Here is a 16,448-nt window from a genome sequence, read left to right as displayed (position 1 = left end):
AAAAATGTTATTTAATGATAACTTAAAATGTTATGTACTATTTATCTAAAAGGGGAGGAATTGTAGTGTATGTACCATTAAGAGGAACTATGTTTTTGAAGCCCCTGTATACTGTAGTACCAGTAGTGACCGCATGGGTATATAAGCCTGTGTAGCGTCTTGTGTTGTTAGTTCACCTCCAGACTTTGTTCAGTAAACACTTGTTAAAGCAACTCCTGCATTCCGTGTCTCCATTAACACACGGATCTAACAACCACTGTCATGAATCTTACCATTCATGTAGGAATGACTCATGAGACAATGGATGGTAGGACCCTAGGAAAGACAGAGGTTCAGAGGGACCTTGGTGTGCATGTACATAGATCCCTGAAGGCAGCAGAACAGGTGGATAAGGTGGTTAAAAAGGCATATGGGATACTTGCCTTCATTAGCCGAGGCATAGAATATAAGAGCAGGGAGGTTATGATGGAGCTGTACAAAACGCTGGTAAGGCCACAGCTGGAGTACTGTGTGCAGTTCTGGTCGCCACAGTACAGGAAGGATGTGATTGCTTTGGAGAGGCTGCAGAGGAGATTTACCAGGATGTTACCTGGGCTGGAGCGCTTCAGCTATGAAGAAGGACTGGACAGGCTGGGGTTGTTTTCCTTGGAGCAGAGAAGGCTGAGGGGGGACCTGATTGAGGAATACAAAATTATGAGGGGCATAGATAGGGTGGATAGAAAGGAACTTTTCCCCTTAGTAGAGGGGTCGATAATAAGGGGGCATAGATTCAAGGTAAGGGGTAGGAGGTTTAGAGGGGATTTGAGGAAAAACTTTTTCACCCAGAGGGTGGTTGGGATCTGGAACTCACTGCCTGAAAGGGTGGTAGAGGCAGGAACCCTCACAACATTCAAGAAGCATTTAGATGAGCACTTGAAATGCCATAGCATACAAGGCTACAGACCAAATGCTGGAAAATGGGATTAGATTAGACAGGGCTTGATGGCCGGCGCGGATGCGATGGGCTGAAGGGCCTCTTTCTGTGCTGTATAACTCTATGGCCTAGAAATTCGGTATAGCCACGTTTGGGGCGCTAGTCCTGGCGATGTGCAAAGTTTAGCGCCAGGCGCAATTTAGCGCCACCTAGCGCGATATTGGGTTGCAGCGCCCCTAAAGGTGATTGCGGCGCTAAATCAGGCGCTGCACACGACTCTTAAGGCGCTAACCCGGCGGCACAACCCAATTTCGCGGCGGCGGGGCGCAGCGAGGGTGCTGTCAATAATCACTTTCCCTGAGACACACTGGCGCCGGCCAGCTCTTAAAGGGGCAGGTCAATCGGCATCACCAGACACACTCACTGCCTTGTAGGCCTTCAAAGCGATGGGATCCTACCTGTGGAGCACCAGCCTAGCAAGACATGGAAAGGGTGAGGCGGAGGGCGGAACGCCTCACTGATGGGGCATTGGATGCTTTGGTTGGCGCAGTGGAATCAAGGCCAAGGAAGATGGTCGGAATGTGATTTATGTTTTGGACAGTCTCCCGGGTGTGAGAGTCAGTTATGTGTCAGTGTATTAGTTTTGCTTTCTGTTGCCATAGCTTTCTCATGCTTGAAGGAACCACATTTTGTGTAATGAAACACTTTCTTCATTTACAATGGGCATACCTGCTATTTACATGCATCTTGCCCTTCACAGGCTTGGGGGTATCAGACCAGTTCCATTCCTGTTCTTGGAATGGCAGCAAGCATTCCGTGAGAGGGGCCTAGAAGCTACTTCTGATCAGCCTCTGACGCGCAGCCTGAGAAGAGCCACTCGCGTAGAAGTAGATCTTGGAGGGAGGTCGCTGTGAGGGTCAACTCCAGCAGCATGGCGACCAGGACCCCTGTTCAGTGCAGGAAGAAATTCAACGACCTCACACGGATCGTTAGGGTGAGTGATGGTTTAGCAAACTTCTGATTCCCTCTATCTGCAGCTGACTTCGGGCACCCTGTTGCAATGATGCCCCAATGGCCATCTGTCAGCAAGCACCCATGGCCCTTTCTGGGCACACACATGGACAGATGTCTCAAGGCCTCATGTAAGGGCTCTTGCACCATGGGGGGGCATGCGATAATGTCTCAAGGCCTCATGTAAGGGCTCTTGCACCATGCGGGGCATGCGATGATGTCTCAAGGCCTCATGTAAGGGCTCTTGCACCATGGGGGGCATGCGATGATGTCTCAAGGCATCATGCTACAGAACTTCCCCTTCTTTCCCCTGCAGTCCAAGCTGGCGATGAGTCGAAAGGAGCAGCGTCGAACCGGTGGCGGACCTCCACAAGTGGTCACTCTCACGGATCTGGAGGAGAGAGTGCACCAGATTCTTGGAGGACGTCTGTCTGGTCCAGTGACCACTGCATCTGCCGACCCCATTTCCGACAGTGAGGGTAAGACTCTCACCTTTTTCACCTGTTGCCTTCCACTTGGTCCCCCCGCCAGCATGCATCCTCAGAGCTCAGCAACTCTTTGTAGCTCTCGAGGAAGTTGTGCTCCAAAAATGGCTGCTGCTTTTAAACCACACCAGTCCCCTTTAAATAACGCTCCTCCAGCCCGAGAGTGACTTGGTAAGGCCCAGGTAAGCTGTCACTAATAGCGCCAGGCGCGACGGAGGGGGCGCCACTGAATTTCCGGTCCGGGGCGCCCAAAAGGCGTTGCACACTCAAATGACGTCGTAATCAGCCTGCGCCCATGAGCGGGCGCTAAGATTTAGTGCCGGCGCTAAATGCATGCTCAATATGGGGCGAGGCCTTGCGCCCGCCCGGAAATTGGCTAGCGCCCCACTTCTCGGCCTCTTTAGGCGTTAATCGATGGCGCTAACAACCAAATTTCTCCCCCATGAGGGGCTAGAACTGGCGGTGCGCTAAGTTTATAGCCAGACGAAACTTATCGCTGCCTGGCGAGATATTGGGTTGCATCGCCCCCAAAGGGGATTGAGGCGCTAATTCAGCCGTTGCACGGTGCTCCTAAGGCGCAAAAGTTCAGGCGCTACTCAATATCGACGCGGACGGTCGCAGCGCAGGTGATCTCAATTACGGGAAACCACGAGACTTCCAGGCGCCGGCCGGCTCTTAAAGGGGTGGGTCAGTCAGCCTGAGCTTCAACACCCAACGCCCTGTAGGCCTCAGATTCGGCGCTCGCCCTTCTCTGGCGTTAGAAACTTGTTCAGCATGGAGAAGGTTAGGCAGAGAGCAAAGCGCTTCAGCACTGAGGCTCTGGACCAGTTGGTGGCTGCAGTTGAGCGCCATCAAGATGTCCTGTCTCTGGACAATGGCAAGAGGCCGAATCAGAAGGCTTACCGACGATCTTGGAGGGAGGTCGCTGTGAGGGTCAACTCCAGCAGCATGGCGACCAGGACCCCTGTTCAGTGCAGGAAGAAATTCAACGACCTCACACGGATCGTTAGGGTGAGTGATGGTTTAGCAAACTTCTGATTCCCTCTATCTGCAGCTGACTTCGGGCACCCTGTTGCAATGATGCCCCAATGGCCATCTGTCAGCAAGCACCCATGGCCCTTTCTGGGCACACACATGGACAGATGTCTCAAGGCCTCATGTAAGGGCTCTTGCACCATGGGGGGGCATGCGATAATGTCTCAAGGCCTCATGTAAGGGCTCTTGCACCATGCGGGGCATGCGATGATGTCTCAAGGCCTCATGTAAGGGCTCTTGCACCATGGGGGGCATGCGATGATGTCTCAAGGCATCATGCTACAGAACTTCCCCTTCTTTCCCCTGCAGTCCAAGCTGGCGATGAGTCGAAAGGAGCAGCGTCGAACCGGTGGCGGACCTCCACAAGTGGTCACTCTCACGGATCTGGAGGAGAGAGTGCACCAGATTCTTGGAGGACGTCTGTCTGGTCCAGTGACCACTGCATCTGCCGACCCCATTTCCGACAGTGAGGGTAAGACTCTCACCTTTTTCACCTGTTGCCTTCCACTTGGTCCCCCCGCCAGCATGCATCCTCAGAGCTCAGCAACTCTTTGTAGCTCTCGAGGAAGTTGTGCTCCAAAAATGGCTGCTGCTTTTAAACCACACCAGTCCCCTTTAAATAACGCTCCTCCAGCCCGAGAGTGACTTGGTAAGGCCCAGGTAAGCTGTCACTAATAGCGCCAGGCGCGACGGAGGGGGCGCCACTGAATTTCCGGTCCGGGGCGCCCAAAAGGCGTTGCACACTCAAATGACGTCGTAATCAGCCTGCGCCCATGAGCGGGCGCTAAGATTTAGTGCCGGCGCTAAATGCATGCTCAATATGGGGCGAGGCCTTGCGCCCGCCCGGAAATTGGCTAGCGCCCCACTTCTCGGCCTCTTTAGGCGTTAATCGATGGCGCTAACAACCAAATTTCTCCCCCATGAGGGGCTAGAACTGGCGGTGCGCTAAGTTTATAGCCAGACGAAACTTATCGCTGCCTGGCGAGATATTGGGTTGCATCGCCCCCAAAGGGGATTGAGGCGCTAATTCAGCCGTTGCACGGTGCTCCTAAGGCGCAAAAGTTCAGGCGCTACTCAATATCGACGCGGACGGTCGCAGCGCAGGTGATCTCAATTACGGGAAACCACGAGACTTCCAGGCGCCGGCCGGCTCTTAAAGGGGTGGGTCAGTCAGCCTGAGCTTCAACACCCAACGCCCTGTAGGCCTCAGATTCGGCGCTCGCCCTTCTCTGGCGTTAGAAACTTGTTCAGCATGGAGAAGGTTAGGCAGAGAGCAAAGCGCTTCAGCACTGAGGCTCTGGACCAGTTGGTGGCTGCAGTTGAGCGCCATCAAGATGTCCTGTCTCTGGACAATGGCAAGAGGCCGAATCAGAAGGCTTACCGACGATCTTGGAGGGAGGTCGCTGTGAGGGTCAACTCCAGCAGCATGGCGACCAGGACCCCTGTTCAGTGCAGGAAGAAATTCAACGACCTCACACGGATCGTTAGGGTGAGTGATGGTTTAGCAAACTTCTGATTCCCTCTATCTGCAGCTGACTTCGGGCACCCTGTTGCAATGATGCCCCAATGGCCATCTGTCAGCAAGCACCCATGGCCCTTTCTGGGCACACACATGGACAGATGTCTCAAGGCCTCATGTAAGGGCTCTTGCACCATGGGGGGGCATGCGATAATGTCTCAAGGCCTCATGTAAGGGCTCTTGCACCATGCGGGGCATGCGATGATGTCTCAAGGCCTCATGTAAGGGCTCTTGCACCATGGGGGGCATGCGATGATGTCTCAAGGCATCATGCTACAGAACTTCCCCTTCTTTCCCCTGCAGTCCAAGCTGGCGATGAGTCGAAAGGAGCAGCGTCGAACCGGTGGCGGACCTCCACAAGTGGTCACTCTCACGGATCTGGAGGAGAGAGTGCACCAGATTCTTGGAGGACGTCTGTCTGGTCCAGTGACCACTGCATCTGCCGACCCCATTTCCGACAGTGAGGGTAAGACTCTCACCTTTTTCACCTGTTGCCTTCCACTTGGTCCCCCCGCCAGCATGCATCCTCAGTGTGCAGCCATGTCAGAGCCTTGCCGCAATCTGGCATGCCTTTCAGCAAACCTGTCCTTTTGCTAAAGCCACTCTTCCACCTCCCTACTTTCAGATGAATCAGCACCAACTTGGGCTCAACGCAGTGAAGCTGCCAGTGCCAGTGCCACCGGAGGCGAGGAGCAGGAGGAATCCGGACCAGCCGTTGCAGAATCCGGGGAGCGGACACATCTACAGACTGGGGATAGTAGTCCCCTGGAGGGGAGGGGGGGTGCTCTGAGGATGAACCAGTTGCCGGACCAAGCGGCATGCAGCAACGCAAGGGGGATAGGCAAGTTCGGCCACCATCTCCCCGGAGGGCAAGGCAGGTAGTGATGACTGCTGCACAGAGTGCAGGTGAGGTGCGTCGCCTGGCAGAGATGAGCAAACAGACCCGGGTCAGACACACGGAGCTGATGGCTGCAGTGGAGAAGATGCCTGAGTCAATAGATACATTGGCTAGGAGTATGTTGGACTTCGGGGCAACAATGGAGAGGACTCTCCAGGTCTTCGGGGCAACAATGGACAGGACTATCCAGGGCTTCGGCCCAACAATTGAGAGGACTGTCCACAGCTTTGAGTCGGCAATGGAAAGGACTGTTCAGGGCTTCGGACAATCCCTGGAAAGGTCTGTCCAGGGCTTGTCCGAGGCAGTGGAGCGGTCGGCACCTGCCTTGTCCGAAGCAATGGGAAGAACTGTCCAGGGCTTCGCCGAAGCACTGGCACCTGGCACACAGGTCCTCACTGTTGCCACGCAGTCACTTGCTGGGCTCCTCCACACCCAGATTGAGGCAATGTGATCTCTCACTGCAGCCACCCTCTCTGCATCAGTTAGGATCACCCCGGGTCCTTCCAGCACGGTGGCATAGTGGTTAGCACTGTTGCCTCACAGCGCCAGGGACCCGGGTTCGAATCCGGCCTCGGGTGACTGTCTGTGTGGAGTTTGCACATTCTCCCCGTGTTTGCGTGGGTTTCCTCCGGGTGCTCCGGTTTCCTCCCACAGTCCAAAGATGTGCAGGTTAGGTTGATTGGCTATGATAAATTGACCCTTAGTGTTAGGGGGATTAAATACGTGGTGTTACGGGGATAGGGTGGGATATGTGTTGGTGTAGGGGTTACGGGGATCGGGTGGGATATGTGTCGGTGCAGGCTCGATGGGCCGAAATGGCCTCTATCTGCACTGTGGGGTTTCTGTGATTTCTGTGATCTGTGAAGGCCAGGAATCAGTGGAGCATGCGATTGTGGCGGATGAGCCGAGCCGCTCCCCTCAGATGGCCAGTGTGTCGTCCGACCATGGTGCAGGTGTCCTCTCTCGGCAGGAGACCATTGCACATGCCAGCGCTGGGATGTCTGCATTGCAGCTGCCACCACCTGCAGGGCACACTGCTTCCAGCCATGGTCACATCAAGCATCCTGCGTCCACACCCTCCAAGCCCAGAGGTCGGCCAAGCCGTACCTCAGGGGCTTCTGCGCTTCCAGACAGTCAGCAGGCGTCCCCCAGCCTTGAGCCCGCCACTGGGGTCCAATTACGCAGGAGCAGCAGGGAGGGAAGGGGCCGGGCGCGAAAGAGAAGTCGTTCTCCCTCAAGGGGCCAGTTGTAGAGGGAGGTGCTGAGACGTTTCTTTGTCCAAATTCAAGGACACCCTCACCTGTTGTTATATTTGCAGAAGGTTTGTTGAGTTTTGCGGCTTTGCCGAAGAGTTCACAGTTATTTAGTAACTTATGGTTTCTGTTGACCTTACGTTGTTTTGCTGTAATGATAGACTTTTGTGCCAATAAACAGAAGTTTCAATGTGGCATGGTGCACGTGACTACTTTCAGTGATGCTGCCATTCAGAGGCCGTCAAACATCCAAAATGCGCATGAGTTAAGACTCTCATCATTCCGCCACAGGGGTCTCGGAAGTAGTCCTGATGAGCCTCTGACGTATGGCCCTTCCACTTTCTGCAGCCCTTCCATCTTCCTCCTCCTCCTCCTCCTCCTCTGCCTCCTCCTCCTCCTCCTCCGCCTGCTCTTCCTCCTCCTCCTCCTCCTCATCCTCCTCCTCCGCCTGCTCTTCCTCCTCCTCCTCCTTCTCATCCTCCTCCTCCTCCTCCTCATCCTCCTCCTCCGCCTGCTCTTCCTCCTCCTCCTCCTCTTCATCCTCCTCCTCCGCCTGCTCTTCCTCCTCCTCCTCCTCTTCATCCTCCTCCTCCGCCTGCTCTTCCTCCTCCTCCTCCTCCTCATCCTCCTCCTCCGCCTGCTCTTCCTCCTCCTCCTCCTCCTCCTCATCCTCCTCCTCCTCCGCCTGCTCTGCTGGTTGTTGAGGGACAGCTGGAATTGGCTGGGTGCGGCGATTCGCCAAGTTGTGGAGCATGCAGCAGACGACGACGATGTGTCCCACTTGCTGCGGCAAATACTGCAGGGATCCCCCCGAATGTTCCAGACATCGGAAACGCTTTTTGAGAACACCAATAGTGTGCTGTTTACTGTGCCTGGTCGCCTGATGTCCGCTGCTGATCAGCTCTTCTGCTGGGGTGTCGGCCACATGGAGTGTTGTCATCAGCCATGGCCAGAGAGGATAGCCCTTGTCCCCAGTAAGCCAGCCTCGTCTTCGAGCCAGCCTCTCAGAAAGGTTACAAACTGAGGTCAACCGCAGGATAAAGGCATCGTGGCTGCACCCTGGGAAATGCACGGTGACTGCCATGATGATTTGGTGGCGGTCACAGACCAGCTGCATGTTGAGGGAGTGGAACCCCTTGCGGTTGCGGAAGTCTTAAGGATGATGACATGGCGCCCTCAAAGCCACGTGTGTGCTGTCAGTCGCCCCCTGCACCATGGGGAAGTCCGCAATAGAAGCGATACCCTGCGCGCGCTCCGCCTGCTTGTGCAGGGTCAGAGGCAAGGTCATGAATTGGCGCCTTCGCCTATAAAGGGCATCTGTAACTTGCCTGATGCAACAGTGGACTGCAACCTGAGCGACAGTCACAATGTCCCCAATGGCTGACTGAAAGGATCCGTTGGCATAAAACTTGAGGCCATCAGTCAGTTTAGTGATCACGGACAGAGAGGTTCTGCACCGTTCACGCGGCTGCAGATCCTGACCAAGCAGGTGGCACAGATCAGTAACAATGTCCCTCCAGAATCGGAGCTTTCCCAAACACTGCTCCTCCGACATGTCAAGGCTTGTCACCTGCTGCCTAAAGACCCTCGCAGCATCCCGTCGGATTGGCCGACCTCCATTGGCCCTCCTCCTTCTGGCCAATCCTGGCCCTCTCTCCCGCCGTCTCTCTGCCCCTTCACGGTGTTGGGCGATGAGGCCGTCGCCCTCCAAAGAAGCTCCCATTCCGATGCCAGTTGGTCATAAGGCTTTTAGGTGTAGTGCTGCAAGTGCTTCAGACAGGTTTGAAGGTCCAAAGTACTCTAAAGCTAAATTCCCAAAACTCCGCTCCACAGTAGCTCGCCAACTCTATCCAGCAATGATCGCAATGAGCAGGCCAAGTGGCTGAAGATTCTGCACTAGAGCTGTCCCCTTTAAATAGCGCCCCCCTACTCCGAGAAGGGCCTGTTAGCCCTCCCTCGAACTGTCACTAATAGTGCTGGGCGCTAAGGCTCCGGGCGCCACCCAATATGCGCTCAGTCGCTCCTAGAAGGCGTTGCACACTGAAATGACGTCATGAGCTGCTTGCGCTCGCGGGCGCGCGCAAACACTTAGCGCAGGCGCTAAATGTATAGTCAATATCTGAGTTGTCGCTATCTTCATAGCAACCGCCCCAACATAGGGTATCGCCCCAATTCTAGGTCTCTTTAGGCGCTCAGCGCCGGCGCTACAAACCCAATTTCTAGGCCTATGACTCTATAACACTGGGCGGCCAGCTGGTGGCGCCGTCCAGGGAAAGTATAAACACTCGGGCGTGGGCCCAGCTTGCTCAGGACGTTTTTGTAACCAGGAACTAGTGATGTAACTAGAACTCATGGTTGTGAAACAGTTGATTAAAGCCTTGTTTTATACTCAAACCAAGTGCTTAGTACAGGAAACTTTGTGCTATCCGGCACCGACGGGACCGAGCTGTTGCCGTTCCCTCAAAACTGCCGGACAAAGCAGCGTTAATGTTGAAGCATTCAGCTCTGTATCTGGCAACAAATACTGTTGCTTAGCAACAGCTTCTAAACAGTCGGCCGTACCTTGGAAGCGTCTCTGTTGCTTAGCAACAGCTTCAGAGAGACGTTGCAGAGCCTGACTGTTGAAAAAAAAGCCACAAGAAGAAAAAAACCCAAACAAAACGGCTCCTGATTTTTGCCGGTGGCTCGAGCTTGCCGGACATTTAGCCTCCGGATAACACAAAGTTTCCTGTAGTTTTCTTATGTCAGCCACTATTTCGAAGATTTATCATTTAAAAATACTTTCAAAAAGGTACTTTTTTTTAGCCCCGTAAAAAACGTTAATAATTTTTTTCAAAAAATTACTTTTGTTTAAAATATTTAATTTATTGTAATTTCAAGTCATTTTAAAAATGTGCTTTAAAAATTTTTTTTAATTTTTACTATGTTTTTGGGGTGATCTCCATTCATATAATTGACAGGTCTTCCTGTCAAGTGTATGAAGGGAGATTCCCTTCTGTGATTGGCTCCCCATGGCCCGCGGGATCCCAGGGATGCTGCGAACTACATGCGCCTCTGGGATACGTGGGCCCTGCACACTTCAAGTTTGGAGAGGCCCAGGAGCGGATGCGTGTGCGTCCCGGGAGCCCGCAGGTAAAGGCGTAGATTTTTCCAGATCGCAGGCCTCCGCCCGCGGGAGGCCTGCGATCGGAAAATACGGGCCATTATCACATTGCTGTTTGTGGGAGCTTGCTGTGCGCAAATTGGCTGGCGTGTTACCAGCATTACAACAGTGACTACACTTCAAAACAGTACTTCATTGGCTGCAATGCACTTTGGGAGGTCGTAAAAGGCGCTATAGAAATCCAAGTTCTTTCTTTAAATATTCAGCCCACAATCCAAGATACACACACACACACACACACACACACACACACGATTCTATATATTAGGTTTTGAGAATGGTAAGCTCAACCCTGTAAAGGCAGGTCTATCACTGATAGAACAGATGACAGTTTTATCCAGAGCTGCGTGTACTTTGACAGTGACATTGGCTGCGGCATAAAGTGCTCAATGTAAATACTTTCCTTCTGAAATTCCGCACCCCCCCCCGCCCCGCCCTGTTTCCAGACTCTTTGCTGTTCTGTGTTATCCTTTTTCCACTGTTGGAAAATGTATACGGGACGTAAGCAAGCTCTGAGTGATCAAAATGATTACCAAATGATAATTAATTGATGGAAATATATTCTGTTCATTGTCCAGAAATCTGAATTGCAGTAATTAGCATTTTAATTTAAATTTTTGTCAGTCTCCTCTATTGCAGGTTCTGGCTCGCACCAAATGTCAGACGCGACAGATGGCAACGAATTATGTGCCTGAGCCTCACAAAAGGGTAATTCTTGGATTTCCTGTCTAATTAGAATATGGTCTCGCAAAACTGACTCTCATTTTGAAAATTCAGAATCTGAAATTAAGACGTTGAGCGAGAATGTATTGCATGAAAACTCATTAAAAAATTAAATATTCTCTCATTACTGGTAACTGTGACAAAGATGAAGCATTTCTGCCTGGTATTGGCTTACAGACATTGCTATAATTCAGTCACTAGTCATAAACTAGTCAGCATCATGTCCACATTTAACTCTATAAATGTTTGGCTTTTTCCACAGTATTTTTTCCCTTACTGGCCCTGGGTTTCTTCTCTGTGTTTTTTTGCCTCTCCCAGGTGATTACATGGCAGTGTGAGGTGTGGAGGGCAGTGGAGTCAGGTGGTGGCGGGGGGCCCGGCGGTGGTGGGGGGTCGGCGGCGGAGGTGCTGGAGGGAGGAGAAAAAAGGGTGAGGGAGTGTCTCGTCATGATGCTTCAGCCACCATGGTGTGGGGGCAGGCTTGATGGCCCAGCTGGTCTTTGCCTGCCCATTAATTTGTTCGGGTCATATATTGCAAGTTTTGCCAGTTGTCTGCAATGCTTGAGGGAGGAACCGAGCTACTTTTGAAGAATCACAGCAGGATTGCTGAGAGGCAGCCCCAGGAGAGTGGCTTTGGCTCGGTGGCGGAGGCACCTGCTGTGCTCTCTCAGGATGACAGCATGCCTGCTACACCCACACACTCTGCCGGTGCCCTTGTCAGTGCCACACTGCCAGCTGGGCCAGACTGGCCCGGCCCACGCTGAGATGCTTGTAGGATTCTCAAAATTCCCACATTTCCCAAGTTATTAACAAGGGAACCCTGAAGGAAATGGCTTTTGGACTTTATGGCAAAAACTGCAAGGTTAAAGCAGGGCCCTGCAGACAGCATGTCAAGTTCAAAACTCAAAACTTGACATGCCCGGGCCTGTGGGAGACAGCTTTGATTTGTTATTTCAAAACCAGACAACTGGAGGAGACAGAACAAGCATTCTTCCCTTTAAACAAATCAACTCAGGAAAAGACTTAATCTTGCACAAACCGAAGGCCCATCAAGACTATGCATATATAATCGCTTACAGTTTGATCTAGCTACCAAGCCAGGAAGACACCGATCTACATTATGCATAACAAACACCCAAGACATTAAAGCCATTTAGCAATGAGACAGCCACCCAAAAACCAGTTAAGGTGAATGGCTATAATCATATTAACGAGCCCGCCAAAAATCGGACAAAGAACTAACCCTGATTTGGCACGCAGATAACAAACTCAAAAACAGTATAACTGTAGGCCCACCGGTAACCAAAAAAAAAACACAGGCGCATTCAATAAGGGCAACACAACACCACCCTGCATCTTCATTCGGAAGCCAACAGGAAGGCTCATGCAACATCACGGCGAGGGGGCATGGTGGGGCAGGCTCGACCGAAGACAACAAGGCCGCAACCGCAGCCCGACACGAGGACCGACCACGAGCACCGCGGTAACAAAAGGGCCGGGTAAACCATACCTTCAGATCATTACCACTACACAGGCAATGATCTAGGCCACCGCGACCGAGCCGATACCGAAGACCGCTAACCGAACCCCAACCGCAACAAAACTCGACGACCAGATCACCACCGGAAGAACAAAACCGAAGTTTTCCACTCTACAAGCTAAAGCACCCAACAAAGACTTTATTCCCTATTTCTAAATGAAGAAAAGTGGGTACTTACCAGACAAATCCACAACCGCGCCCAAACCGCATCAGCGGATTCCACCCAACTGAAGAACCTTCGCAGATTCTAAGACTAGCACCACGTGGGGACGGCAGGCCCCAAAGGACACAAAGAGCGAACCCCAAAACGCAACCGGCTTAATTGACAGGATTCGAACTGTCAAGAAACCCCTATTGGTGAGCATGATCCCTGGCTCTTTCTAGTACAATTTAGTTAGATATTGGGGGTGGGACAAGGGTAGGGGGATTATTAATGTGATTTTTCCCTCGTTGTGCCGTGTATTCCCCATTCTTAATTAAGTGTACTCTTGAATGTCTGTAACTACTCCAGTAATCTAAGTGTATAATTTTATTGTGACTCTAATAAAACACAGTTTTCTTGCACCAAACCAGTTGTCTACTCCAATTCTGTATCGCAGCCTGTACCTAAGTCCAGAGTCTAGAGCCCAGGGGTGTGGGAGCGATTCGAACCACTCAAAACAGTCAGGGGCAAAGCTGACTCAACACACTACCCCCTACATGCTGCAGTCTGCAGCTGAGCCCTCAAGGCCCGGAGCTGCTCAAGGTCGTCTACTATGACCATCTGAAGTGTCCTCAATGCCATTCCACTGACACTGAAGAAAGCAACAATTCCCAAACATCTTGTATCACTTACACTACCTAAAAGCATCGAATACCACAGCACAGAAGGAGGCCATTTGGCCCATCGAGCCTGCGCCGGCTTTTTCAAAGAGCAATCTAGTTCGTCCCACTCCCCCGCACTTTTCCCATATCCCTGCAATTTTTTCTCCTTCAAGTATTTATCTAATTCCCCTTTGAAGGCTACTCGTGAACCTGTCACAACAACAACAACAACTTGCATTTTTTAGCACCTTTAACGTAGTGAAACATCCCAAGGTGCTTCACAGGAGCGATTATGAGACAAAATTTGACACCAAGCCACATAAAGAGATATTGGAATAGGCGACCAAAAGCTTGGTCAAAGAGTATTAAAGAGCATCTTAAAGGAGGAGTGAGAGGTAGAGAGGTGGAGGTGTTTAGGGAAGGCATTCTTAAGAACATAAGAAATAGGAGCAGGAATAGGCCACTTGGCCCCTCGAGCCTGCTCCGCCATTCAATGAGATCATGGCTGATCTGGGGCTCAAAGCCACTTCCCTGCCCGCTCCCCATAACCCTTCACTCCCTTATCTTGTAAAAATCTGTCCACCTCCACCTTAAATGTGTTTAATGACCCAGCCTTCACGGCTCTCTGGGGCAGAGAATTCCACAGATTTACGACCCTCTGAGAGAAAAAAGTCCTCCTCATCTCAGTTCTCCATAGCTTAACGCCTAGGCAGCTGAAGACATGGCCACCAATGGTGTGGCGAAGGAAATAGGGGATGCACAGGTGGCCAGAACTCTATAAATTTATAGCAGAGCTCTTGGAGGGTTATAGGGCTGGAGGAGGTCACTGAGATAGGGATGGAGCGAGCCATGGAGGGATTTGAACACAAGGATGAGTATTTTAAATTCAAGGTGCTGCTGGACCAGGAGACAATGTAGGTCAGTGAGCACAGGGGTGATGGGTGAACAGGACCAGGTGTGAATTCGGATATGTGTGATAGTGTTTTGGATGAGCGCAAGTTTACGAAGGGTGGAAGTTGGGAGTTTGGCCAGGAGAGCATTGGAACAATCCACAAGCATGAACACAGTGATTTGAGAAGCAAGAGGACTCATTGGAGCCTCTCGAGCATGTTACGCATGAATAGGAGGAGGTCATTCAGCCCCTCAAGCCTGTTACACAGGAACAATAGGAGGCCAGTCAGCCCTTTGAACCTGTTAGGTAAGAACAGGAGGAGGTAATTCAGTCCCTTGAGCCTGTTGCACGGGAACAGGAGGAGGACGTTCAGCCCCTCGAGCTTGTTTCGCCATTCAATTAGATCTGATTTGTATCTTAACTCCATTCAGCTGCCTTTGTTCTATATTCCTTGATACCACCCAACAAAAATCAATCGATCACAGTCTCGAAAGCATCAATTGTCCCCCAGCATCCACAGCCTTTTAGGGGAGTTTCAAGTTTCCAGTACCCTTTGTGTGAAGAAATTCCTCTCTCCCTATCTCTCACACGCGGTCTCTCTCTCCATTTCTCTCTGACACTCGGTCTCTTTGTGTCTCTCTTGCACTCGGCCTCTCTCTCCGTGTCTCTCTCACACTTGGTCTGTCTCTCCATGTCTCTCTGACACACGGGGCTGGATTTTGTGAATGGAGGCGAGTTGGAGGCGGGACTGCTGCATGTCATGTCAATGTCCCGCCTCCATCCTCGCCTGTCCAACCAGAGGGATTTTCCCCTGATTGAGCTCGTTAAGCCCGCCCTGCGGGCTCAGCAGGCCAATTAGGGAGGAAGTCACTGACAGATCACGTCAATGTCAGACGTGCTATCTGTCAAGACTTCTTCAAAGAAGAAATGTCAGCATTTGACAGCTCTGTGAAGTTGTCAAACACTGACATTCTCTTTAGTTTGATGAGTATTTGTGTTCAGGATTCATCAAACCTTTCAAATTTGTAAATTTCACATGGCTGTTGGAACGGAGGTTCCAACAGCCAGTCTGTGAAATTGACAAGCAGGATGTCGGCTCTCCCGATCCACTGCGGCTAAAGGCTGTAGAAAGAAAACAAGGTAAGTGAACACTTTTTTAAACTTATCACTCAACTTGCATACTTACCACTTCACACATGCACCCATCACTCACCTCTACACCTTACTTCCAGGTGCCTCCGACTGCCGCAGACCTCCTCCACGTCTCCTCCAATCCGGCGGGGTTCTCCGAGGTCGGGAAGCCTTCACCTGTGAAGGTAAAATGGCACTAATCCTTTTTTCTGCCTGTTAACTAACTGTTAACAGGCAGTTAAAAGGATTAAATGCCTTTCCCGCCTCCAGGAGACGGGACCCGAAGCTGCACATCTTCCCGCCTCCTGGCAAAAGGGCACGGAGGTGGGATGGGGCGGCTTTGCCATCCGCCCCTACTTTCTCCGAGTTTACCGGCTGTCCTGCCTCCATGCCCGCCTCCTCGGGGCTTGGAAAATCCAGCCCTTGGTCTCTGTGTCTCTCTCACACTCGGCCTCTCTTTCCGTGTTTCTCTCACACTCGGTCTGTCTCTCAGTGTCTCTCTTGGGGTCAAGAGAGGTAGTGCAGCACTCACTCAGTACTTGCATGCACTGCAATATGTGCTCAAGTCTCGGGGGTGGGACTATGAACCCACAACTTCCTGACTCAGAAGGCGAGAGTGCTACCAACTGAGCCATGGCTGACACTTTGGTCCATGGAAGCTTCTCTTTCCAACAGACCATATACAACTTGCGATGCCATGGGATCTCTAAAACATATTTAATCTTCTGAGAGGAGTGAGAAACCGCCAGTGACACTTCAGAGAAAATAAACCTCTGTGGAAATTCCTCGTTCAGTCCGAAACAACATTCAACCCTGACAGGCTGCATTCTGCAAATTCCATTTCCATGGTGCCAGCATGTTTGAATATTTGATTATCTCTGTCTGGATTTATCCATGGAACCTTCAATTCCATCTCTAACCAGGTATTCATCCAGCTCTTTTTTTAGTTTAATCAGTGTAGCCTTTACTATTTTGGATGGGAGCCTGTCCCACATTTATTATTCAGTAGGGACTAACATAATCCTCTAATCTCATATCAGACTGGCCAGTTTCCTATATCCTATAATCCTGTGATCACAGT

Source organism: Somniosus microcephalus, chromosome 2 (assembly GCF_052327205.1).
Source record: "Somniosus microcephalus isolate GS21.2 chromosome 2, FLI_Smic_1.0, whole genome shotgun sequence".
NCBI lineage: Eukaryota > Metazoa > Chordata > Chondrichthyes > Squaliformes > Somniosidae > Somniosus > Somniosus microcephalus.
The sequence above is the reverse complement of the archived record's forward strand: the minus strand, read 5'-3'. Positions refer to the sequence as shown.